This window comes from Anser brachyrhynchus (assembly GCF_964034855.1).
Source record: "Anser brachyrhynchus genome assembly, chromosome: 14".
Classification (NCBI taxonomy): Eukaryota; Metazoa; Chordata; class Aves; order Anseriformes; family Anatidae; genus Anser; species Anser brachyrhynchus.
In genome coordinates, this window is record NC_137709.1 from 1,094,491 (window position 1) to 1,120,732 (window position 26,242).

Below are 26,242 nucleotides of genomic sequence, written 5' to 3' on the forward strand. Positions count from 1 at the left end.
AGTGTCTGCTGATGACTCAATATTTCAGCTAAACATATTTACCTGAATATTCATAGTCACTTAGGAGGTGGCTGGATCTCCTGAGCTCAGCTAATCATTTAAATTGTTAACTACACTGCTTTTCTTCAGCCCACAATGCTGCTACTTGCAAGCAATTTACCATGTATCTTTAACTTCAAAAAAAAAAAATCACTTAAGACCGTGTTGTCAGGTGCCCAGGTGCATGGTTTCCTTGTATTCCAACAGGTTTTATGAGATGTGTTTGGGCAGAAGCGAGAAGCCCAGGTTCTTTGCCGCAGGATTAACCACGGTGCTTGCTCCGTGGGTGCTGGCTGTGCCCTGGGCGACCAGAGGTGGGGGGCTGGCTGCCTGCAGCAGAGCAGAGCTCGTCCACCCTGCTGCCCCGTGCTCCCCGGGGGACACAACGAGACAAACCCCGCGGCGAGCTGTTCCAGCAGACCCGGCCGAAGCGGGTACCTCTGGCGATGGAGGCACGCGGTTTGTGTCACCTCGTCTTTTAAAGCGGTTGTGTTCACCCCTCCCCGCGGGGCGAGGTACGTGGGGTGGCACAAAGGGAAAATTGGATGAGGAGGCGGCTCAGGCGCTGGGTGGTTCTGCTGGGAAGGGAGCAGCGGCGGGGTGCCGGCCGCAGGACCGGTAGCAGGCAGGTCAGGTTTTATTGAACTCCTGAGGGAACGCCGACCTCTGAGCATCTTCCCAAGAGGAACAGAAAATAATTTCTGGGGGTGCATTCAGGCAGAGGTGGTGCTTGTAGCAGCACAGACCCGGAGTATCTGTCACTGTGGTGTCTGCACAGCTCTATCTGGGGTGCAATATTTGAACAGCAAAAAGTCCGTTTGTCTTAGCTACGCTCTAGCTGGGGGGGACAAACCAACAACGACGACAAAGAAGCCAGACTCCTGAGGCTGACAAATGCATCTGATGGAGACCCGGCAGCCGGGTGAGGCGCCCCCTTGGCAGCAGGGGCGATAAATCCCAGCTCCTGCCCGGGGGGGCCTGCGGCGGGCGCAGCTGGGACGTGGGGGGCAGCCGCGGCTCCTGACAGCAGGAGAGCCATAAAGCATCGAGGCTGAGGCGAAACCAGTTAGTGAGTTCTCCCCTCTAGGAGGATTTTATCAGGGAACAGATGGTGTTAAGATGCTGTTGAATCTCAATGTCACCTTAGTTAATCCTCTGTGAAGTTTTGAGGTTTCTCTGAAAGCTGTGGCTGCCAACTTCAGCTGTTGCACGGAGTAAGTCCTAGTTTGGCAAGAGGTCCCATCAATAAGAAAGCCAGGAGTCATTACGGGGTTTTTACAATAACAAACATAAGTCCTGAGGTCTAGTTGGAATGTATTTCAATTTTAAGGGGAATTGAAGTTCTTCAGAAAGCAAGAAGAAAAGTAAAGTTAGAAATTAAAAAAAAAAAAAGTAAACAGAATCAGCTGGGGCGGGAAACCAACACTGAGCTTTTCCTTTTATCGAAATTAATTAACTGCAAGACTACAAAAGAATCAGACCTGGTGAAGGAGTCTTTGGGAGAAAAAAAAACGCTGCCATCTAGAAAGATGTGTGCTGTAGTTTGGGGAGCAGTCAGCTGTATGTCAGATCAGCTGCTGTATGTCAGATCAGCTGCTGGAAGGCGCAGGGGCCTTCCAGTCCCCGCTCTGCAGGGGTCCTGCACAGAAATAGGAGTAATTCTGAAATTCTGTCTTCACAGAGTAAGAGGAAGTAATTCTGCAGAGCTGATCGCCATGAGGGGCGGCCCTGATGCTCGAGCACCCGAATGACTTCAGTGTTGCATGCGCTGACTGTAAAACAGCTTTCCATAAATTCCTGGTGATTGCCTATCTGCCTACAGTTAATCAATTTTATGAAAACAGCTAATTAGGAAATACTGCATTTGCTTCTGTAGTCATCGCAATAGGCTGGTAACTATTTGCTGCCCAGACCACAGCCATACAGCAGCTACGAACATAGACAGCTCTGCCACTTAGGTGGTGGTTTTAATTAAATAACAAATGGCTTGTTCTTTTTTTTATATACCTGTCACTGCTGGTATCGCTCGATGCACAGCCGACAGAACACGGAACAGCACTTCCAGCTGACACGTTAGGAGGAGCCAGCCCCTTCTGGCCACCAGTGGGATGGGAGGGGGGCTAACGGCCAGGGCTGGGGGCAAGAGGTCCTGTGCCAGCAGCGCTCTGGCTAAGGCTGTATCCAGACGCACAGCGGGACAAGTGTGCCGCCCATGTCTGCCTCTGTTTGGTCTATGCGTTCTGATAAAGTGCTCTTGACCCCAAATGTCATCTGTGCATGCAAAGCCTTTGTTTTTCCTCTGGTCAGTGCCAGATAAGGCTCTGGGATGCATTAGTGAAGAATGCAGATTTGGTAATGGAAAATTGTGGTCAGTTACTGAAATCCTTGATCAGAAAACTAATAGCGTGTTCCTAACAAATCATGGGAATGTTTAATGCATTCAGTAAGAGTACGTGAGCTGTTGCCCAGGAATATTGCTGTAAAAACACCTTGATGATGAAACGCAGGAAGGTTCCAAGATATTTGCTGGGGGGAAATAGAAGGTTACTAGATACTGCCTCCCTTTTGAGGATTTCCTCCCTCAGCCTTGTTGCAGTAAGTACTTCACAGACACATTTGAAAAGCATTTCAAAAACTGTCCATCTCTGTGCTGGCTGTCATGCAAAATTTGTGTCTATAGTTCAAGACAGGATTAGCTCCGTGGACGCAGTTACTGTCAAAAGATTCATCTAGGGATATGAGCTAAGGTTTTTACTATTTCCTGTGAAATCTTTGTGAAAACAAACTTTTTGAAGAGAGCAAGCGGGAAAGAGTTGTGCATAACGTTGGCTTGCTGCTCAAGATCTCTGAGTACGCTTTTGAGTAACCACTATACAAGACTGAACAACAAAGCCATCGTTAGCATCAAAGTTTCATTTGCTACCATTGTTCGCTACTATTTTTAATTTATATTGAGCATCTAAAAATAGTCTGTAACATGAGATATAGGTAAACAAGTTAATCTTTCTCTTTCGGTAACAGCATGGGTTTTAACTGGGGATGCTTGTATGGGATGAGGAGGAGAAAGGAGGAATAATTTCATCTCCAGAACATCCATTTGTGTTAATCACTCGTGTATCAGGTATTGGATTCTTCCTGCCTAGACCATCCTGCAAAGACAGACTTTTTAGCTCTTGGCTCGGGAACAGGTGCTTCTATTAATGTGTGAGACTTTCCTAGAATTTTAAAAACAAAACCGAGGAGTTGTCAAAATAATAGTGCCAGCATTTTAAACCACGTGTGATCGGTGCTTGAATAGGAGTAAATTTCCATTGGACCTAACTCCTATCATCCCAGCTGGACTTCAGGCCCTCGCAAACCTCAAAATTAAAGGAGATAACACCATGTTCCTTCTGATATCTACATTCTACAGTTAAAAGCTGTGAAAATCTGTGCAGTTTATGTAACTAAAGATTTTTTAATTCTGTGATTTTTAAAAATCCTTACCTTTCTAATAGCTTCATTGCAGCAATTGCTAAGGGAAATCATGCCATTGTCGATAAAATGCTGCTTTACAGCACTGCAAAATTGGAACAAACTGTCTGTGCCCTGTCTGCCTTAGCGGTAGTGCTGCTTGTGAATCCCCACTGGCACCAAATGCAACTAAAATACTGCAAAGTGCCTCTGCTACGTCTACATCTGAGACAGCACATGCATATCTGGAAGTATTTTCTATTTCATGTTAGTGAGAGTAATGTCAAGCATTTCTGTTCATTCTCCATGATTAATCTTGGGCATATACTGTAATAATGTGCATAGAATATTACAGTTTTGTGATGTATGTGTACTGAGGGGAAGGTGAAGATGACGAAATGGCAGTGGTAATGATCTGTAAAGTTTTAGGACATAAGAAAACAATAAAAATTGAGACAAAACAGAGGGAGGATATGATTTCAGTTGTATTGGCCCACTACCAAATAAATGACAGGGGACTGTGTGGAATATTGAAATCCAGCTTGTAAAACATTAGAATATACAGTAGAGAGGTTATTTTCCATTCCAGCTCTGCAGCTGCCCTGTGACCTAAAGTAATTCACTTCAAATCTGTGTTTTGCCCCCTTCTTGGCTGATCTCTTGCCAACAGTCTTTCAGCGTATGCTTGGCCAACGCCTGACATGGGGGTGACGTGGGGGACGAGGGGGGAGTTTGTCTTCACTGAGGTCTACAAGCATTGCTAGAATCAAAGCATAGCCTTTAATCTCATGTTCCATGTAATACCTACCCCCCTTAATTTCAACAGGGCAGTCTGTGTAACTGAGGACACGGCTAGACTAGATGAGGTGTCTATTGACCAGGTAGAATTGCCCCTGAGTTTGGCTAGCTAGACAAATATTTGCACAGGTAGCAGTAGTGCACTGGTACAATCTTCACAGCAGGTTGTGAAGCAGGTTGGGGAGCCTCTGGCAGGAGAAATTCAAGCAGCTAACATATGTAGATATTTCAGGTCTATATCTTGGCTCATGAATTTGCACTGATGTCCTTGACATACTCTCTTCTCTGATGTTCTTTCCTAAGCTGGACAAACCAAATTCAGTTTAAATGCAGGCAGCACAACGCACTGGGACAGATTTCTGCAGTCATGGAAGGCAAAATCATTGACTGTGAACCTGGGCACCCTGATCGTGTGTGCTGTGGTCACCTGGTTCTGCTGCAGAACTGCACGATTGCATTTAACTCCCCTTCCATTCTAACCAGTTCTTTTTTCAGTCGAGCTGTTTGTGTTGTCACTTTAAGCAGTGAAAGATTCTCAGGGCTGATAAGAAGGTATGCTGTTAAACACAAACACGAGCACTGGCTGAATATTGCGTCGCTGCAATGGGTGGTTGGACTCTTCCCACACCCCAAGCCCTTCTGAGTATGGAGGGATGTGTGTGTGCGTACGCCCCGCGGGCTGTGATAGCTGTAGGGAAGTTCAATGGGCAGAAGGGCTTCGCTCAGCATTAATGTGAAACGGTCATCTCAAAAGCTAGAAGGATTTGCACATGTGAGCTTATTGGCAGTAATTTGCATTTTTACTCATTAGGGTCTGCTTATTCTGGTAATAAATAACAAAATTTGTCATCAAGCACCTCATGTGGCTTGACAGTCCTTAATTAAACACCACAATATTCTTAAAGCAAGTAAATGTTATTGCATATCAGAGGTAGGTAAGTTGGGACTGAAGAGCAAAAGAAACTCATGTTGTGAAGCATGTTGTGTACATGCTCACTCATCAAAATAAGAAAAATGTTAAAATGCAAAGTGGAAATTGCACTCGAAACACTTACAAAGTCATCATCTAGTTGCATTTTTTTAGTCTACGAGCATTCACTGTATTTTGCCAGCAGAGTGCTGTTGAGTGCCCCGTGCGTGTGACAGCTCGGTGGCAGGGGAAGAGAACCCGCAAATGGGACAGACTGGGCACATCTGGGAGATCTGCCTCCTGCCTCGTTTCAGCCTCTCTGCTTTCAGTCAGCATCTCCTGAATTAAGGCCTACAATACTTAGTGTTTTTGTTTTTCTCATATTAGAGTTCTTAGCTGAAGTGGAGGAAGAACTAACACTGCATTATTGGCTATTATGACCTAGAGAGAGAATGCCGAATCTACAAGGCTGCTATAACCATTAAGCGTAATAAAATCTAATTTATAGTTAGTGATAGAATATAAAAGAATTATGAGGGCTTTTGCTAAAGATTTAATACTTACAGTAAAACATGTTTGCACTAATGTTATCCCCCTCCAGTGAGGGTTTTACAATCCATTACAATTCATCCGGGTGACGAGGCGTGGAGCAGAGGCAGGGTTCAGCTTGGGCGTGAAGGTGGAGGTAGCTGTGCTACCGGGGTCTGTGAAAGGACCAGGTTTAGCTCCGTGTGAGACAGACCGAGGGGTTTCGTTCTGCTATCATAAAAATAACACGTACAGTTACACGTCAGAGGAAAGAAAACTAAGAAAATGAGTCTTTGTAGAGGAAAAGGATGTTCCTGCTAGGCTCTCTATAAACTGAGCAATGCTTTAGGAAATGAGAGTCAAGAAGCAGTTGTTGGTTTTTTACAAGGTGCGAGGCACCAAACTCTCTCGTATGTAGAACACCTAGAAAATCAGACTTCCATGTGTTGGCCACGGTGCAGGAAAGCTGGATTTTACACACGTGCATGCACACACGTGCGCACACACATGCTCTGACTCCAGAGCGGACTTGCATTTACCTGCCAGTGGCATTTTTCTGTTCTGTTCCCGGGGAAAAGCTGGCGTAAGCCGAGGTGTGCGTCTGAGCTACGCCCATGGCAACTCGAGTGTGCCTGCGGGCACGTTGCTATGCTACAAATGCACGGCCAACTTTATTCGATGGGAAAGCTGAGAGGTGTTAATATATCTGAAACTGATAATTTTAAATATTAAATGTGAGACGGGCTTCAAAAAGCTTTAGTCATGGGAATCATTTCCTGCTTCCCAATTTAAGAAAAATAAATCTTCCCAGCTGCTGAGAGCGTTCTGCACTGCGAGCAGCTCCCTCTGCCCAGCAAAATCAGCTCCAAGCACTCACCTTCACCCCCGGTCCCTGCTCCCAACACCCCGGGCTGGGACTGGGCCGTGCCCCTCGTGTGTCCTGGTGCCACCTTTCTCGTGTGGCACCGTGAGCCCCGCTCGCGTGCCCTGCGCCGGGTGCTTGCTGCCTGCTGCTGCCCAGCGGGAGCGGGCTGGGGACCTGCACATGGACACCTCCTGGCAGGGGTAAAACAGTCCTGGGACTGTCCTTTAGGAGTACAGATGTCTTGGTACATGAACTCTGGCCTTGATGCTCCCACATCAGACATATGAAACATTAGCATCGTGCTTACAGTGAAAAAACAGACTTTTTAAACAAAATTATGAAAGAAGCTGGACAGCTCCAGAAGAGGAACAGGCTCAGAGGGCAGGGTGCTAAACTGGGCTTCATGAAACCCACGGTGACACATGGGCAAGTCCAGCATCTTTCTCCTGCTTGTGGAACAACATTTTGCTAATTCTTGCTCATCTGTCATAATTCTTTGTTCTCTCAGCACGTGGCGACACATAGGCAAAGACCACAGAAAGCCTGGTTTGAGTCTGTTTCCTACAGCCCATCGAGAGGGTCACCAGCAGGTGTTAGTTGTTAGTCATGCTGGGTCTAGCTTTGGCACATTTGAAAACCCATGCTTGGCATGGAGGTGAGGTCTTTTATGATATTATCGGTTCTCTGAGCAAGCTGGTCCCATAAGATGGGTTTTTCTTAGTCCTGCTTAATTTCCCCTAGTACCAACCTCAGGTGCAACAAAAGAAGGTAAAAACAATTTATAGGAAATGTACAATATTTCTTGTTATTTATCCTATCAAACCACTGGTCTACAATTATTCCTTGTAGAGTTGCCAAGTTCCCAGAAGAAAATAATTTAAAAATAAAAATCGGTAGTGTCTATTCACGTGAAAAAATTCCATATATATTCAAAAATATGAAACAACCATAATTTTCCCCAGCAAACTCTCTACTCCCACCTGTATCTTTCTGCCTGTATCCTGCAGGCTGCGTTCTTAGAGGGCTTTGAAGGGCAACGATCTTCTGGAGTCCTTGAGGGGATTTGGTCGGAGGTCTGGGGGCTAGGACCGAGCTCTGCAGCACGCGGCAGCGTTTCACAGCGTGCAGGGCTCTGCCGCCACCTGAAGCGGAGCTGACCAGTGGGGCTGCCCAGGAGAATCTGAGGTGTCAGTAAGAGGCTTCGAGTCTTACGCTGTTAATTGTGTCTTGTTTCAGTTTTTCTCATTGTCGCTGACCTCGCATGTCCCTTTCTGCCTTTGAATCCCAAACCGTGTCAGTTTTAGTACCTCCAGCTTCAGTTTATGCACAGCCTGGCTGCCTTGCTTTGTGGCCAGGAGAGCAGCGGTGCCCCCGCACCGCTCCCCGGTCAGCAGGCAAGTGTTAACGTCCTGCTCAGCACCGCTCGTGGCGGGGCTGAGCTGGGGCTGGGTGGGAGCGTGGGGCCGGGCTGGGCTCCTCTCCTCGTCTCCCCATGCTGGCAGCATCCACCTGCAGCCGGGGATCCCGACTCTCCGCGCTGCTTAGCCCTGGTAACGTGCTCACTGATGGCTGATTTATGACAGTCTCAGTGAGATGAGAGTTGGCTCTTTCTGTCACTGGACGTACATTACTTTTCTGGGGTCACTGCGATAACAAATTCTGTATCATATACCGAGTCAATTAATTAGAGTGCTGGTGCTCCACAGATCTGTGGAAAGGTCACGGCCGTATTTACGTTTTCTACTGTTAAAGTGGGCAGTGAAAATCAGTTCTACAGTGCATCCATGAGTTTATTTATCAATGACTTCAGTGCATGCGTGTACTATTCATCCGTTAAACCACAGTGATTGGTATCTTAGTGACTGTTGTTGCTGTGGTTATTTGCAAACATGTCATAGCAGCATCATTTGCTTGGCATCTAGGTTTCATATGCATGTTGTTTTCCTTTTCTTAAAAATATGTCTTGAAAAGTAGTGATGCTGGCATGTCAGCGAATGAACGTACCTTCATTGCTGTTCAGTTTTTGTCTTCTTTTTTTTTCCCCCCATCCAACTCTGTCACTTGTTGTGGTGCGATCTATTTGTAAACACTTTTTTCTGAAGCAGTCATGTGAAAATTGGAGGTTAGTAACCACCAGTGAAGTTTGTATCTTATGTCAGCAGCTTGCGTGGCTGGCAAGACAAAAACTTCTGATGTAAAAGGCGATGATTAATAAGTTCAAACAGACAAATATTTTTCTTCCATGCATATTGAGCATTTGTGATGAGATCATGTGTTAAACTAGGCTGTTAATTCTGAATAGGCCTCTGGATTTATTTCCATATGGCAAAGAGTATAATCTATTCCCCCATTTTGTTTTGAATTTGCTTTAACATTTGGTAAGGTCTTTAACTGCAAATACCTAATTTCTTATTCAATATTCAGATTTCTAAATGAAATAAATGATCTATTTACATGCATCACTAGACCATCTGGTTCCATATGAGAATTCTACAAAGAAGCTATTAATTGTCATGGATGTTTATTCATCATTCTCAATTCATAATTCTTATAAATAATTAAATCAGAGTATCTTCTGCAAATAAGCCAAATGATTATTTTGAAGCTCCAAGTTCCATACCTAAAAGAAAATAAAATTAATAGCTCATGTAAATATCCAAGAAAAGGAAAACATTCAATTACATGAATACACAGAGAACTATAATTTTCTGCATCTAGCTAAGTCCCTTTCATCTTACATTCAAAAACATAAATACAATCACCAACAAATTATAGAAGACAACGGAAAGACAAAACAACATATAGAAAGAAAGTTTTAAGGTAACTTACGTGACAGCATTAAGACAAGACTGGACAATTTGTCTGTTATTCTTTACTGTTTCTGTAGTTATCTCCCCAGAGAGGCAGCAGCAGCGATGTTATGTCCACATTTTTATTAGACAATACTGCGCGTGACAGTAAAAGGAGACTAAGATGTTTTCAGGTGTAAAGGGAGAGAGCAGGGGGCTACAGTCCAGGTAATGGCAAGTAAGGAATGGGAGTTAAATTAAACTGGTGGGCACATCCAGAAAGCAGTGTGGGAGAGGTAAGCTGGTAGGAACTCTGCTCTGCCAGGTAGGACAGAAACTTTGCTGTGGGGCCCAGAACTGATGGAGGGGGAAAAGCTAAGCATGCATTAGGTGATAGGTGAACGGGAAGAGAAAAATAGATGGAGCCTGCAGGAGGGAATAGCTGTAGAGTGTTCCTCCCCAGATGACTGTGGACGGTTCGTGGCTGGGAGGAGAAGTCTGTAACCGAGTCTGCAGGGTACCATATTCAAGAGGAGCACAAATTCCTGTTGTTAAATTCTCTGGAAGATTAAAAATACAGGGATGATCATGATCTTCTAGGGGAGACTTTGAGATACATCTAAACAGCACCCATGCATCCCTACAACCACTGGAGCTGTTTTTTCTCCCAGCCACTCCAAGCATTAGTCCTGGAAGTGAAGAGTCCTCAGGCACATAGTGCCTTCACTGTGAGCGACTTCAAGCTGGAAAATGTGATTCATTGGAGCTAAAATGTAATTTCCAGTACAGTCATCTCACAGCTTATCTTCTGGAAAAAAAGACATTTCGACATGTCAGCAGGTGAAAAGGTTGGACACCTGCTGCTACTTACGGGTAGTGTTTTATTACTTTCACATTTCTTATTTTAACTTCATTGCCTGACATAGTCATTACCTTTTCAAGGACATCATTTTTAAAAGTATTGGGAGTCTTATATCCAGAGAATACTGAAACTTCTATAATGTAAGACATAAATGTACCTAATGCGTGTGTGTCTTTTCATGCAGAGCCTTGGAAACGACACAACTTTGTTCATTATGTACTGATGGTTTGCCTCAAGTTCTTCCAGGTTGCTGTGATTTTAAAACTCAATATCCTTATTTCTGTAGAAAAGAAAGGTACAAAATTGGTAAACATTTTATAGGTGCTCCCTCTGAGTTATTAATCTAAGTTAGCACAGCTCCATAGTGGTACAGATTCTCCTACATGATATTTTTTGATGGTTCTGCATGCATACACTTGGATTGAAATTTTCAAAATGTCAAAACCCCATTAAATATTAGACCATTCTAAGCCTCTAACAGGATGGGCATACTGTCAGCTTCAAAACCGAGGTCAAAGCCTGGGCTCTGGAAATTAGACTGTCCTTCCTGAAATCTCAGTTCAGACAACCGTCCAGCTAGTATTTCATGTCTTCACTCCAAGAATGAAAACCAGGCGTTATTCGGTAAATCCAAAGTTCACAGTTGAACAACTTTCTGTTATGATGCTCAAAAGCTATGTGCAATTTGCATTAAAGTTGCAAGAGTTACTTTCCTTTTGGTCCTATCAAATAATACTGATGGGAAGGCCACCAGGTTTCCTGAACTGCATTGCCTGAGAAAAATACGTATTTAACTATGATGTGCTCTGAGACTCGCAGTTTGTAGGAACTGTTCATAAACCTGCCTGTTGGATGCTGTTTAAGCCACACATCTCTGGTACTAGGTATATAAACAGGAATTTTAATGAGTAAAATCACAAACCACAAGAGCAAGCTATGTGAATCGTCAGCAGTAGGAGAGCTTTTGTTTCCTTTGGATACACACTAGCTCACAGTTGTGGCACAATCTGTAGTATGAGTTTAGTCCTTCATTGATTATTCTTCCCTGCTGTATTGTTTGTCAGGATATTTGTATAATACTGGACTGGTGCTGTGGATGGCCCTGAAATAGGAAATGTGCTCCAGGTTCCAAATCTTCAAATTTTCATCTCAGTTTCAGTTGTGCAAAAATAATAAATGTAGAAGAGGTAGAAAAGAAGGCACGGCACTCTCTTTTGTGCTTTATGCCATTGTTGAAAACATTATTCCATTCTCTGTCTCCACAGATCACTCAGACCAGTTGCATGCAGCGCTGTATTGTTAGGTTTTCAATGAATGTGGCTGATAAGAGAAAGTTAGTGAAACTTATTTTGGGGTGTTGTTCAGTGTTTTGGGTTTGACAAGGGTGTCCTTTTTCTTCCTGCAGCCAAGAAATGCTATTCCAGTGTTTCAGGCATTAGAGAAAACTTGGAGCAGGTTTTATAGAAAGATTTATGCAGCTTCTGAAGACAAGTGTGCACATGCCCATAATTATTATTCACATATAAGTTTACTGAAATCTAACTCAGTCTCCTGAGTGACAAGTATAAAGTACCAAGCAATTGTTTTTCCCTTTTTTAATGAACTTGTAGCCTCATTTGTATGCTAAACGAGGAATCAATACAATCAGACCACAAAAAGTACATATTCTATATAGATCACACTGTAAGATATTAGCAACTGAAATGTTACCATACATTTTGCCACCATTTATAGAGGTAATGGAAAATATTGATTTCAAATGCCATTGCTAAAATATGAGAGCATATTTCGAAACTTATTTGCTCTTAAAATTTCATCTCCCCTTTCAAAAACTTTGTGAGAATGCCTGAATAACCATTCCAACATAAGTATTGTCTCTTATAAGCCTTGTTAATGAAGAAGCACCTTAAAACCATATAAAGGTTTTTTTTCTGGCTGCCTGTGATAGAGAAGTAGCTGGTGTCTCAGGTATGGCAAGAAGATAAGTAGCTAAGAAGCTAAGAAATTGATACAAATCAGAAACTTTCATTATTTAATATATACTAATGAAAATTTGTTTTACATCAGTTCCTCAGCATATGATTTGTTTAACATTTTATTTTCAAAGCTTTTCTAATAAACTGCTTCCTTACATTATATCTGAACAACAAGAGCTATAAATCAGTACATGTTTTCGTGATACGGGCATGGTTTCTTTTGTAATCATGTATGAAGAAATATATGCTCATGGACTCCACAGGTGTCCTGAACTGTTTCCTGGAATTTAGCACTTGAAGTTGTAATTGGTTTAGTACTAATTGTTCTACAAATGACATACTAAAAAATCATAAAACTACCTTTGTGCTATGTGAAGATCTAACTGGAAAAAAGACAATGAATAGCTCTTCAATGAGCAGATCAGTTGAAATTAAATGCTTCATATAATCATGCCATCATTGCTGAAAACTTAATTTTTAAGAGGGTGAAGACACTAAGGAGATGACAAATTCAGGTAGTGTCAAACATCCCATTTCAAAATTTTTTGAATGAAATGTTTCGGTACTTCCTTTCAGGGTGTCTTTTCTTTTCAAAAGATTTTTTTTTAATACTTAATTATCAATCTTTTATTCCCTTCAGGAAGTGTCAGATTATACCAAAGTCCAGTGCTTTAAAGTTCAGGCCTGTATATCCATACAATAGGCCTCTCTGTTATACCTTAAGAAAATACTCATTCTTTTGGTTCTAATGTTCAAGTTCTTCTCCTTATATCTTGATCATTTGTGAACCACAGTGAAAAACAGCATCCTGCCTTGCATGGCCAGTGAAGTTGATTTTCCCTCTTCCCTTTCCTGTTTTTTATTTAAGCACAAAAAATGATTTTCCCCCAGACGCTGCAGGTTTACTTTATTCCTTTTTCTTTCACTCTTACAGTCTAGATTAAAGAGCAGGTGCTTTAGCAAGACAGGAAGCAAACAAGAAAATAATACTTTTTGGGTCTCAAGGAGGCTCCCTGTCTTCTGGAGGTGCAGGCCGTGGAGATGGCTTGGAGGCCAAGAGCAGCACCCCAGGTACTCAGACCTTTTTCTGAAACTTGCAAGGACATGTGTGTGGGATATAACCACAAAGCACGTGTGGTTGCAAGCTGAAAGCATAAGTGAAAGAAAGTCCTAGAGCAAGTTTTTTGGGATGCTTTTTTTTTTCTCCCCTCTATTTGTCATCTGTATGTGGTCATAGCTGTGCCCAACTGGGACTCTGTTTCTGATTTTCTGGGCACCTGTAACGCACCTCGCTGGCACTGGTTACCTTCCCTTTGTAGGGATAAATTAAATGGGCAGGGCGTTCTTGTTGGTTTTACAGAATTTAAATGTGCATCACAGGAGAGATGTGCATATCCTCTTTGTCTGTGCAAATGGTGTCACTGTTAGATAAAATTTCCTGTGGTAAGCATAAAACAGTGCTTATGTAAGCTGGAAACCCTGAAGCATGAGATTGTATATAAAATGTCTGCTAATAAATTTGTGGTGACTGTAATAGTTTAATAGAAAGTCCATAGGAAAGGAGAAATAAAACATTTGATTCTGAAATACTACTAGTCCACAGCAATCAAAATAAGTGAAGTGCTGAGGCTTAGAGCAGTTTAATGAATGTAAGATGATAAAGTGTTGGATGTGAGAAGAACTTGTAGATCTGAAAGAAGTGAGTGTGTTGGGTGAGATCACTTTTTCGGACTGCCCTGAGGAAGCCTGCTAAGCGTGCAGCTGGAGTTACTCTGGTGCACCGTGCAGAGATGCTCACGAGCATCTCCCTGCAGGCTGGCGCTCAGTGCTGCTGGCTCAGGCTTCCCCCGACGTGCCCCGTGCCTTGAGGTTTGTTCTGTTGGATCTGTCGTGCTTCAGCGTCTTGCTCCCGACTCAACAGCTGGGACCTGGACTCCCAGGCGTGTGGCCCGGGGTGCAGGACTTGTGGCTCTGCTGCGAGCTCTGTGTGCCGGGCTGGGGGCCTTGGTGCAGCTGCAGGGGGTGCATTGCATCGGGGGGGCACTGGGCTGGTCTGAGCACACCTCACACCTGCCTGCGAGGAACACATTTTAACTGGAATGTGAAAGGGAGAACAGCCGTTCTTCTTTCTGTAGGCCCGGTTTTATCCTCTGCCTGGCAAGTTTTGTCAAATCTACTCCTTCTCAGGCACTGAACAGACCGGCATGAAAGAGCAGGTGTAAATTTGTCACACGTGGTGTCATTGTCCCCGCTGCAAAGATCTTTCTGAGCACCAATGAGTTACAGATGAAGCAGGGCTTTTTATTTCCCTTTTTTTTTTTCTCCCCCTTTTCGCCTAAATAAAGCAGGTCGCCTAGTCTTGCACCTTGGCTCCTCCACAGGCTCCTTGGTGCTGGAGTTCGTTCCCCAGCAGTGGGTCCTGCCGCAGCCCAATTAAAGCACTACCCGGCTGCCCGCAGCCTTTCCACTCCTTCAAAGGGACCGGGACTGCTCGCCCTGGAGGAGAGTCACTGAGCCAGCGCCTGCACGGTTCTTTGGGTACAGAGCAGTCCCCGCTCTTGTGATAGACATCAGAGATGTCTAACTGCCGAGCACGTTTCTCTTCTCATGCCTGTGCAGAGACAGGTGGAGAATGGATTGCGGTCTAACTACTGAACAGTTTGAGGTCCCGTATTATTAGCTGTTGCATTCAGGTTGACTCATTCCAGGATTATGTAGGCATTCTATTCACTGTGTTACTGTTGGAAAGTACTTTCTGCATAGACTTGGAATATAAAACTGAAAATATTCTGATTGTAAACTGTCTAAGATAATATAAAGTGTTTTGTAAAAGGTTCTGTCTGTGTAACACTAATTCTGCAACTGCAAAAGCCGTAGCAAGTGTTAAACTTGTTCCTGTTACCATGTAAATGTTTTTGGTAACAGCCAAAATTGCGATTCTCATCACAGAAAAGTCTGTAGTCTGCCTTCTCTTCATATTTAAGTTTTCACTAGTTGGAAATCAGTCTTTTACTGCATTACTGCAGGATGTTTCAGGTATTTTCTCCAAGATTATGACAATCCAAGAATTTCAAAGGCGTAGGTGGCTATAAACTCTGTTGAAAGCAGAGGAAGGAGCCAGAGCTTGTGCTATTTCCTTGCTCTGCTGCACCTCAAAGGAGCTGTCGCCGAGGGGCACGTGGATGTCGAATCAATCTATGCTGAGGACTCCAGCAGCTGGGGCGTTCGGTCTGTGGCTTTGTTACCCTCGTGTCTCCCTTCCGCCCAGGTCCCCATGCTGGGTTTTTGAGGTGCAAACGGGGATCAAGTTTTTCATTTTTAAATGGCTACGTCTTCCTCCTTAGAGGACCAGTCCAAGTGTGACTGCTTTTCCCTTAAGAGCAAAAATGATTTACCTAACAGGCAGGTTTCTTCTATGTTGCTTTTTTTTTTTCCTTCTCTCTCTCTCTCTCTCTTTTTTTTTTTTCTCCTTGCTAGCTCCTGGCAATGTGAGGAGCTTTGAAACACAAATATTTATGGACAAGGCAGCGTTTGGATTAGGGAATGAAGAGTCTGGATCAGCTGCATTGCTTATCTTTTTAAGAGAATGAGTATGAAGAGCATGGGAATATTCTTAAGGTAATATCCTACAGCTCTGGTTCCACAGAACACGCTTGATTAAAAAGTAGCCCAAAGAAAGAAGAGGTTCCTTTTGGAGCTTCCTGCAAAGATGCACAATTTGGCACCATTTCTCAGTCTCTTGGCAACATGTCCAAGCCTGAGAAAAAACAGCTATGAATACGCACAGCCACAAAATATGATTGTTAGAGCAGCAGCTGAGCGCCCGCTGGGCTCGGGGCTGCAGGAGCTCCCGGCGGCACGACCGGGGTGGGTTGGGGCACGGGTCCCTTGCACACCACGAGCTGCACAGGGCAGCAGCTGCTGGACCCCATCCAGCCGAAATCCAGGCAAAACGTGCCCACCCTTTGGGAAGCAATTCGTATTTGCTCCCTGGGCTAACAGAGAACTCTTTTCTGAGCTTGGCTAGTCCAGAACCTCTCAGGCACATTTTGGATTAACTTTTAGAAAAATAATAAAAATAATGGCCCGGCTAATTAATGCCCTAGGAATTCTATAGAAGGCCTTACGACACCTACATTAATACCAAATGAGTTCATTATGATTAATGTTATTAAAATAAATGTCGTGAGAATGAATAATGGCTTGGTCATTATTTTAAAGTGTTGCCACTGGATCTATAAAAGCTAATGATTCAATTCTTGGGAAGTAATTCTGCATGTTCACATCTAAAACCTGTGGAGAACTCAAGCTTTTCTGAGGAAAAAAAAAAAGCCATGAAAAGAACATGAAAAGGTGTGTGTGTATTCTCTGAAAAACTGACAGAATGTGTCCTGACTTCAGAAAGGTCTGGTGTACCTGTTACTGAAAGGTTGGAAGAGAGTTCCTCTGATTAGAAAATGTCTTTGTGCTTGCAGATGGTTTTGGAATTGTTCATGCTGATTTGAATCAGGTTTTGATCAGGCTAGTTCACCTACCAGTAAAAATTCCTCCAGTCCTAAAAACGTGTTCTGCTCATTCAAAACATTTGAAACTTAGGCAGAATGGCAGAAATTAGAATTTTGCTGGGCTGTAAGAGTTGCTCTGAAATTGATATTGACATAAATGGCCCGCTTTTTGCTATTAGGTTACATACTCAAATTGCTGTCTTTTCATTATTCACCTCTTACATTGATTTTCCAAACACACTATTAGCACAGGAGTCTTACGAACATAAGTTTGTCTTTAAAGAAAAAAAAAAAAGTTTAGAAAAAGCTAAGAATGAAAATAGTTATTTACATTATTGATATTTTAAAACCCATTTATTTTCATCATGGTGGTTTTTGCCTATGCAAATCTTTTTAGCACCTTGTGAAGCCTTGGGAGGAGTTCCTTGGAAGCTTGATTAAAGTCTCTGCTGGAATAAAACATCTAGCAAAGAGACGCTCCCGGGCTTTTCAGTTACTCCTTGGTGAATCATCTCTGTTAACCTACTCGAAGGCATCCTGTTTCGTCCGCTCTTTTTGCGGGCGGCCCGGCACAGAATGGCTCTGCCTGGCTCAGCTCGGCCCGGCCCGGAGGTGATGCTGGCCCCAGGGGACATAAAGCGACCCAGCACGGGAGGAAGGGGGTCGATATCTGACTTCGAGCCTTGCCAAAGCAGGGCAGTGAAGTTTAAGAGGTACATCTTGCTGTGGAGTTCAAGGCACTGGTGGCGGAAGAAATGTAATAAAGCATGAAATTTATGTAATTTATATAATTATTTTCAAAGCAATGCATTTGCCCGGTCACAGAACTATTTTAACTGCGGTGACGTAAGGTCTAACTAATGAAATGACATTGGGAGAAGAGGTACAAATCTGCAGAGTGTGCATTTTACTGCTGTGAGGTAAGTGCTGCAGCGGGGCAGCAGCACGCCTTAACCCTGGCAACACTGCTGTCATCTGAGCAGAGGGAAAGTCAATGTGAAGAGGGAAAGAAATCCAGCTGGACTCACACGACTGGTTCCATTGGGGAACCAGATATCGTGGCTACAGTAGGTGGTGTTATAAAAACGTCAGCTCAGTGCTGAGAGGTGCTCACACAACGTGCAAGGAGCAGGAGAATCAAGAAAGGAGAAGAACATAGAAAACATGGCTCTGCCTTTGATGCATCTTGAATAGTCCTGTAGTAAGAAACTCTGAAAGTACAAAAGGTATAGAGAAGGTTATGGAGGATGAAGGGTATAGATTTCTTTATTTATTTATTCATTTATTTATTTATATATTTTAGGGACACCTGAATGGATAAAGGCTTTTCAGCCTTGAACAGCAATGACTGCCGGGGAATGCAAGAAGGATCTATAAAATCCTGGATGTCACGGAGAGGACAGGTAGGAAACAACAATTTTGTGTTGTTTCCAGCTGCAGAACTGGAAGCTATTGAAGACAGCTGGCAGTGTTCAGATTCAGACAAACCAAAGGGAATGGTTCTGGAGGATGTGCTATCACTGTAGGACTTCTTCCAGAGGGAATTGTGGAGGCCAAAGGCTGATATGGCTTCAAGAGAGATCTGGGTAACTTGGTGGAAGGAAAAGCCAAGAGCTATTCAAAGCCAAGGTCTTCACTGTCTCTGAGTCCCTGCGTCCCTGCAGCCTTGACCATGTACTGGGGACACGGACAGGTCTGCCCAGGTCCTGCCACATTTCCCTGGTCCTCTGCAAAAGGTCCCGGGTGCTGTGGGGACAGAGGACCATTGGCTTGGCCTGCAATGGCTCTCCTTATGCTCATCACTGTAGGAAGTATTGATGCAATCTTTTGGATGAATAGTTGGAGGGGTTTAGAGCAAGAGGTGAGCCTTCTCAAGCCCTTCTCGCTCTGCCTCCCCTACCCAACATGTCCCAGGTGGAGAGGAATGTAAACGCTTCAGTGCGGCCAGGAATTTCATCGACTTTCTTTGGACTTCCGTAAAATGTCGGAGTCCCTGCTGGCTGTAAAATTCAGGCCCTTTGAACTCAGCTCGGGGAGGAGCAGGATTTAAGGCACGCGCTGCAAACTGCCCGGAGGGGCAGGTGCCGTCGTGGCCCCAGGAGCCAGCCGGTGCCCGGTCCCGCTTCCATCGGTGCTGGGCTTCCCGTGCCCCTCCTCTGGGGCTGGATGCGGCCTCGGGCCTGCGCGGCTGCCCGCCTTGCTGAGGGGTCCGGAGCTCAGCGTGGGTTTAAAACCAAAACACGTGTTGCATGCTTTGTTGTTGCTAGGGCCTTCTAATTTCTGAGTAGGTGTTTAATTTATTTTCCTCTTTAATTTTTTTTAGTGTTAAGAGGCATGAATCATTCAGTTCCATTTACCGAAAGGGCTTTGCTCCTGGATTTTGTTTCTGTGGATATTTGCAGCAGCTACTTACTGTGAGTAGGATGCTGTTACTGCTGTGTTAAGGGGCAAGATGCTGGTAAGGGAAGCTGAGAAAACTGAGTAATTTCTGGTTTGTAAACCGCAGAAAAATGCCCCACATATTGATGAGAGAGATAGTAGAGAGATAGATATGTAGCAGCAGAATAAGAACAAGAAGTTTAAGAAAATGAGGTTTGAGATCGAATGATATGTTGTAAATGGGGGCTGCAGTAGTGATGGTTGCCAGAAGTCAGTTGCTATTTCTTTCCTCAGGGTTGCTTGACTGTGCAGAAATACTAAACATAACTAAAGGATGTGGCAACATCTCTTTACATATATTCCTGTTCTAAATGTTCTATCTTTGTGCCTCGCAAGGGAGGGTTTATGTCTGTATGCACTTGGATAGTTGTGAGGGTGCCATGCCCCTAGCTTGGCATTGTGAACAATAAGGAGAAAACAGATAGGAAACAAATGTTCATGTTTCTGATATATTGCCAAAGCTAGAGGTTGATAATTTAATCTGCCGCCTAACAGCTTGATAGTCTACAAAAAGTCCCGTTTTATCCACACACAAACTGTACAGCTCACTGCCACAGATGTTGGGGAGGCTGAAGAGATAAATACGTTGTCTGTAGTAATTAAATAGATGGCTGGGATTCAAACCTAGGTCAAATATCTAATTTCTCAGATTTAGTATGGCAATATCTTCAGTTATTTCTATAATTTATGCAGCTGTCATAAATACTTCCATGTATGGAATCCTACAGAAGTCCCACTGAGACACTTATATACCTTTGTGTAAAGCAATAGGTATTTCTTTAAGATGGAGTTTTTTTGTTGGAGCACCAGATCCCTTTCTGTGCTTCTGGGAATAGCTGGTCATCCTGTAGCCAAGCTGCCACCCTGCCAGCGCCGCCCGTGCGGGCGCCCCAGCTGGAGCGGACCAGGCGGGCTGCAGGGATTGCCCTGCTGCCTGCGCGCCCCGCAGCACGCTGCCCTTGGGCCCGGCGCTGCTGGTGCGTTAGGGCTGGGCACCTCAGCACCAGGTCTCACGGATGGAATGAACGTGGAGACTCCCTTGTTACGCAGAATGCAGCACTGTGTGGAGCGGGTCTGGAAACAGCAGTGTTAAAAAGTGCCGTCCGTTTTGCAAGGAGGAAATGCTTAGTGGGGCTGCACATGGTTAAAACTCCTGGGCTGTGCCCAGGCCTGAGCTCCATCACCGCGTCCTCTGCTGAAACCAGAGCTTTGGATGGACGAACAGAGATGTTCCAGGCACAGGATCTTTTCTCCTTTAAACCAGGGTATAAAACATGTTGCTGATTTTGTGCCTGTCCGCCCTTACATGGATCTCTTTACAATTTCTGGTCACGCAAAGAGCTGCATCATTTACAAGCGGGATTCACAGGAATGCAGCTCTGCTGCTAAGGAGCAGCTGGAGGACACACTTAAATAAAGCAGGAATCCTCCTCACAAGCTGTTTCATGTTATTATGAAAGTTTATAGATTGAGATAAATCTCTTCTGACCTATGTGACCTCCTTGGCAAGCAATGACAGGTCCCACTGAGCCCGAGCCCAGGTTCTTCTAATATTTCTGAAACTTCTGGAGCATTCCTTCCTCCTCGTGAACTTGACCAAGTACAAAGGGAATTTAATCTTCTCTCGCAGCTCCAAACTCCCAGCGTCTGACTTTCTTGCTTTCTCTGCAGACAGTCATCCATCTCCCTGCAAACGGGAGACTTCTCTGCGCACTGGAAGCGCTCCTAACTTCACCCAACAATAAATCACTCAGACCCGACTACCTCCGGAAAATCTTTGTAGCTGTGACGTGACATCACAGAAATCCTGGGCAGGGAGCACCGAAGCGTTATTTCTCCTCAGGAGGGTGTGGTTGCTGAAAAGGGTTGCTCCGTGTCGCAGCCTACCAACCTCCAGGTGCTGCTGATGTGGAAATGCCTTTCCAGTGGCTGGGTGACCAACCCGCACAAAAGCCTTCTGCCAGGCAGCCGCCGTTCGTGGGCAGCTCCTGGTGGTTGTCCACGGGCCTGAGAGCCACCCGTCCCCCCAGGTTCCTTCAGGGCAGACCGGAGGGGAACGGTGAGGGGCTGCACGGAGAGCAACGGCTGGGGCGGCTCGTGGCAGGCTGCTTTCCAGTCCACATGCGTACCCGTCAGTCCTCGCTGTTCGCTTTTATTCTGTGCTTGTAGGGAACTGAAAGTCGTTTAGTCTGCAGTCAGGGCTCCAAAACCCCTGCAGGCGTATGACAGATTCACTGGGATCTCTTTGCTGAGAGCCACCTTGCCTGCTAATATTTGAGAAGGTTATCTTAGAGGAAGTTTTGTGATTTTCTTTCTCCCCCTTTTCAGGGCCCCCAGCCTGTGCGTTCCAGACCTCGTACTTCCCCTATTGCACATTTATGGGATGCACAAATGCATTTTACAAGAGCCTGATTTAGACAAGACGGTAACACAGGTATTGCTAAATGTTCTCCGAGTTGTGTTTTCAACTGTTAGAGCAGCTCTGCCCAAATTAAGCTCTTACAGAGAGCTTCATACTGAAAGAAAGTTGCAATCAAGAGATCATTGTGCAGAATGAGTGAAGAATGAGGCGTGGGGCTGGGTTTGGCCTACCAAAGGCTGACAGTCACAACTTAAGCCTGTATTTCGAAGCAGGCTGTGGCCTGGGGCTTGGGATCGCTGCTGGAGAGGAGCAGGCGACCAGCATGGACAGGCTTTCCAAAAGCGGTGGTGGAAATGAAAGCTTTGGGAGGGGTTGGATGGCAGGAGGTGGCTCCACAGTCAGAAGGTCAGAGATGAACCAGGAGAATCTGTGGGATGGTGACAGCCGGACAGGTGAGGGCAGAAAGCCTCTGCAGGCAAATGGTCTGCTGTTGGAGTCAGAAATGGCAGATAGGAGATACAAAGCACTGAAATGAAGCCATTCAGCAGAATTAAGGCAGCAAGGGAGCGAAAAAAATGCTCCCACCTCAACAAGATGTACGTTTTGTCCAGGCCAAACTGAAAAAATTGCATTGAGGAGGGTATTACAGACCCAGTAATCCAGCAAAGGCTCCTGCTTTCGCTCAGCAAAAACCTTCACAGAACTTGGTAGGATGAGAAGTAGGGAAGGGTGTGGAATAAATCACTCCGTGTATATTTTGCATATGTATAAGCAAGAAAAGCTGGATGGTGACTAGCATGGCTGTGAGAGCACTCTTAAAGAATCATTTAAGTTGCATATGCTTTTAAAACTCATCCTTCTCGTGTCATTAGCTAGCGCACAGAGCAGGGAGCAGGTCCAGCATTCCCCACTGCAGGTGTGTATGCAAACTAGAGAGACCCAAATTGTGTTTGCGCAGGGATAGATGCACAGCATGCTTTTAGCACGCAGCAGCTTTTCAAGCCTTCCGTCCTAAAACATTTATGTTCCCAGAAAAGCCAGTAAATATCCTCATGCTTGCTCTTTATGAAATTATAGTCAAGGATGAATGTCAAGCGTTTTGCTGCTTGCAAACACTTTCACACAGCTCTCACTTTAGTATTGGAGGGCTCTTAATAAAGCATAATAACTAAGTTCAAGCTTTTTTGGGAAGGCTTCTGTGGTCCTGCTGCCAACCATAATCGACAGGCATTTGAAATTCATGAGCTCAGTCAATGCTGTGATTACATTTTTGAAGAAACTGTCCAAACAGGCTGTGGCAGAGCGCAGTTTTCTCATTCATTGTATTACTTCTGTTCCCCATCCTTGTACAATAATCACCGAGTGCAGAGGCTTCGCTTTGGGTATGGCTCAGTGACAGGCTACACAAGGATCTGTTTTGACAGCTTTGCAGCTGCTTTTGGGCCCGTTATATGGTTAGGCTGCTGATGGGCTGTCTAGACAAGCACGCCTTCTAGGATGCCATGTTCTTCTGGTTCACATTTGATTATGAGACAGGCTTTTTCATTTGTAATGCAAACAAGCCCCTGGAAAAAAGAAAGAAAAATCTGCTGTGGGATTTCTTGTACAAAAGCCCCTTTTTTTCTGAAGGGTGATTTGATTCATACATTTCCGTTCCCCACTGTGGATATATTTTCAGCTTTCCCATTTGGGCATTGGGTTTCCTGAAAAAAAGGGTGAGGTGAAAGTGCTGAGCCCCTCAGAAAGCGCTCACATTCTACAGAGATGCACAGCTGTGCAAATACGAGGCCTTGTGTGGAACAAGTGGACCGAAATCCACCTGGTTCCACTGCTTCTGCTTAACGTGCCTGGCCTCAGGCTCTCTGTGAGGCTGCCAAGGGAAGACTGAACTTTCACGGCCAATTTTTCAGAGGCAATGCGAAACCCACTGGGCAGTTTGACCTGGTTCTTGGTTCGATTCGGCTTTAAGGCCACCTCTTGCCATTGCCAACCACAGCTGCAAGCAGTTCTGCAAGGCTGAATGTTGGGCTTGGTCTGAAAGGGGTTGCAGGGGATGATTCTCCTGACCAGAATGGACGCAGTGATTAATTTCCCTGGAACTGAAACCATTTATCCCAACAGTGAGGGGAGAGGGCCCTGAATCAAGAGAGAAGGTTTTGCCCAGGGACTTCATCGCTGGCTCCTTGTTGACTGCTGCTGCTTCGTTTATCTGCTTTGTGCTTGTGCTCTGCTCACACATCCCTTGCCGTGGGCACAAGGTGTCTTTCCAGATGGCTGCAAAGACAAGCACATTGCTACGGGCTTGCTATAAACGGTGATATTGCCTGCATGTAGAGAGGGCACTAACAGCTTTGTTTGAGAAGTGCAGCTTGGCAAGTCTCAGGGACTTTGGAGTGAGCTGGAGAAGACCTATCTTGCTGCATCCTCGCACTTCCCCTGACTTTGCTCCCATGTAACTGTAGATGTGAACCAAGAGGTCAGGCTGAAGCTGCCTGCTAGATTTTGCCTTGCCCCTGGAAAAATGGCTGCGAGAGTTTAGTCTTCCCCTTCCACCTCGTGCCGAGCTCCTGTGAATGACCCGACTTCACTAAACTCTCAGGAATATCATAACCACGCACAGATGTCAGCACAGGCGGCTCTGCTCCCCTCTGCAAATGCTGTGCAGAGGCAGGGCGTGCAGCTGGGCTGCCCGCCAGCTCGGGGAATGGTTCTGCTCACGGAGATGGGGCCAGACCCCTGGATAAACTCCACTGCTTCTCTCCATAAAGGTTTTGAAATAGGGTAAGTGGGATGCATCATGTAGACCTAAATAAATCAGAGATTTTCATTTCTGATCTCACCATTGCTGAATGGGCTCTCTTCCAAGCATGTTTCAGTTTGAGGAAAATCCGTCCTCTGCATTTTTTCTGAAGCCTTTCTCTCCTCTTCTGTTGACCATCCGACTTTTGTTTATGAATTTAGCATGGCACATTATTACGAAGTTAGCACATTAATGAATTGTTTGGGCATGGCTTAGCCCTAAGTGAATATATGGTAATAACATAAGATCAGAGCCAAGAAAAACAGAAAAATTCTCAACATGTCAGGAGGGAGAAAACACCTTGCTATGTCTTAAGGAGAATAAAGAAATCTCCAGGCACTCACAGCCTTGTCCAGCACCCCATGAGCCTGTCTCTAGATCAGAGCACTGGTTTGTTATCTTTGTAACATACAACTGTCAAAAAAGATGCGGGTATTTTTCATTAAAAAGCATTTGTTTATTGAATTATTTCATCTTATTAGAGAGGTCTTTTAAAATATTTGTTTTCCAGTCCTGTCTGTAAAACTGAGTGTTGTCATTAAGCATGTCTAAATAGTTGTTCCATCGCACTACCCGTGCCCACATCAACAAAAAATGGAAATAAAAGTATTCATTTTTTGCTTATTTGATAGGAGGTTTGCTCCCTAGTGATGGGACATTTGATAGATTTTAGATGACAAGCAAATGGAACAGGTCTTACAGAGTTCAGTGGAAAACCCTGTTTTTAGATCAGTCATTATGTTTTTTTTCTAGTGAAGGCATGGCCCCGTTTGTGAATTTAGGACTGCTGGAAATAGTTTGCTATCTTTAGCTACCCTTTGTGGTCCCCTGCAGAGCAGCTCGCGAGTCAAAAAGGTTGGCAGATGACAGCCACAAAGCCGTAGGTGTTCTGGGAAATTCGGAGGAATGCAATAGAAAATTATATGTCTTTGATAAAATAGTGAACTCTATTAAATTTATGTGACTTTTAAATAAACTCCTGCGGAAACCTATTAGTTATGTGTATTAAGTTTTATACGACTTCCTTGCAGGAGCTGCTCCAAGTGGCAGCCATCTGGAGGAGGCGGCCGCTGCAGCTGCAGTCCTGGTATTGTTTGCAGGAGCAGAGAGGTTGCCAGCACTGAGCTCCCTTCTAGGACAAAAGCCACGGGCCCAGGTGTGGATGCAGCATGCGCCCCTCTCCTCCTGCTTGCAGCACTCCCAGAGCGTGGGTGGCCGACCTCACCCCCACGGGGCTGCCTGGGCACCTCCCGCTCAGCCTCGTTGGGTTTGTCTGCTCCTGGCCACTCACAAGAAAGGATTTAACCCCCCAAATAGTTGTGATAGAAAATCAGATCCTGCTTGAGGATTTAAAGGTAGGCGGGTGAGACTTCGCAGCACGACAGCAGGGCAAGGAAGTAAAGCGTGCCATGTTCTGTCAACAGCGGCAACGCTCAGTGTAGAGAAATAACTCCCCAAGTGTACTTGCCCTTAGTATCTGATTTTAATCCCATGTATTTTTATCAGTTTTAATAAGTAGATTTATATTGGACACCAAATGTTAAAATTACCTAAACTTGAAACGCCTGCCTATGAAATGAGTCGGAATAGATTCTCTGTGGAAGTTACTGCAGTGCCAATAAGGATTAATTAAAACTCAAATGTTCTTCATTGTGTGTTAATTAAGGAATTGTTATTCAGTCAACCTTCTTGATTTTTCTCTGTGTTAAATAATCATAGAAGTATTTCACCTAGTCTCACTGTTTGTTTAACCAATTAATTAAGGAAGGGGATATTCTGCATTTATTAGTATTTTAATTGGTGAATTTTATTCCCACTGGCCTAAGCATCTACATATGTTCAGTTTTTGTGTTTAGCTTTTTTATCTTTTAAATGACCAATGTTCCTGATTGTACACACTACAGACCAAAAAAATC

General features: G+C 44.6%; 1 long non-coding RNA gene across 4 annotated transcripts in view; it reads left to right on the plus strand.

The window, feature by feature from the left end:
* Positions 1 to 26,242, plus strand: part of LOC308177695 — a 58,957-nt gene that overhangs the window by 13,537 nt on the left and 19,178 nt on the right. For all 4 annotated transcript variants that reach the window (XR_013939344.1, XR_013939345.1, XR_013939346.1 and 1 more), the window contains exon 2: positions 18,029 to 18,128. This is a non-coding gene — a long non-coding RNA (uncharacterized lncRNA). The remainder of the gene's footprint in view (positions 1 to 18,028; positions 18,129 to 26,242) is intronic.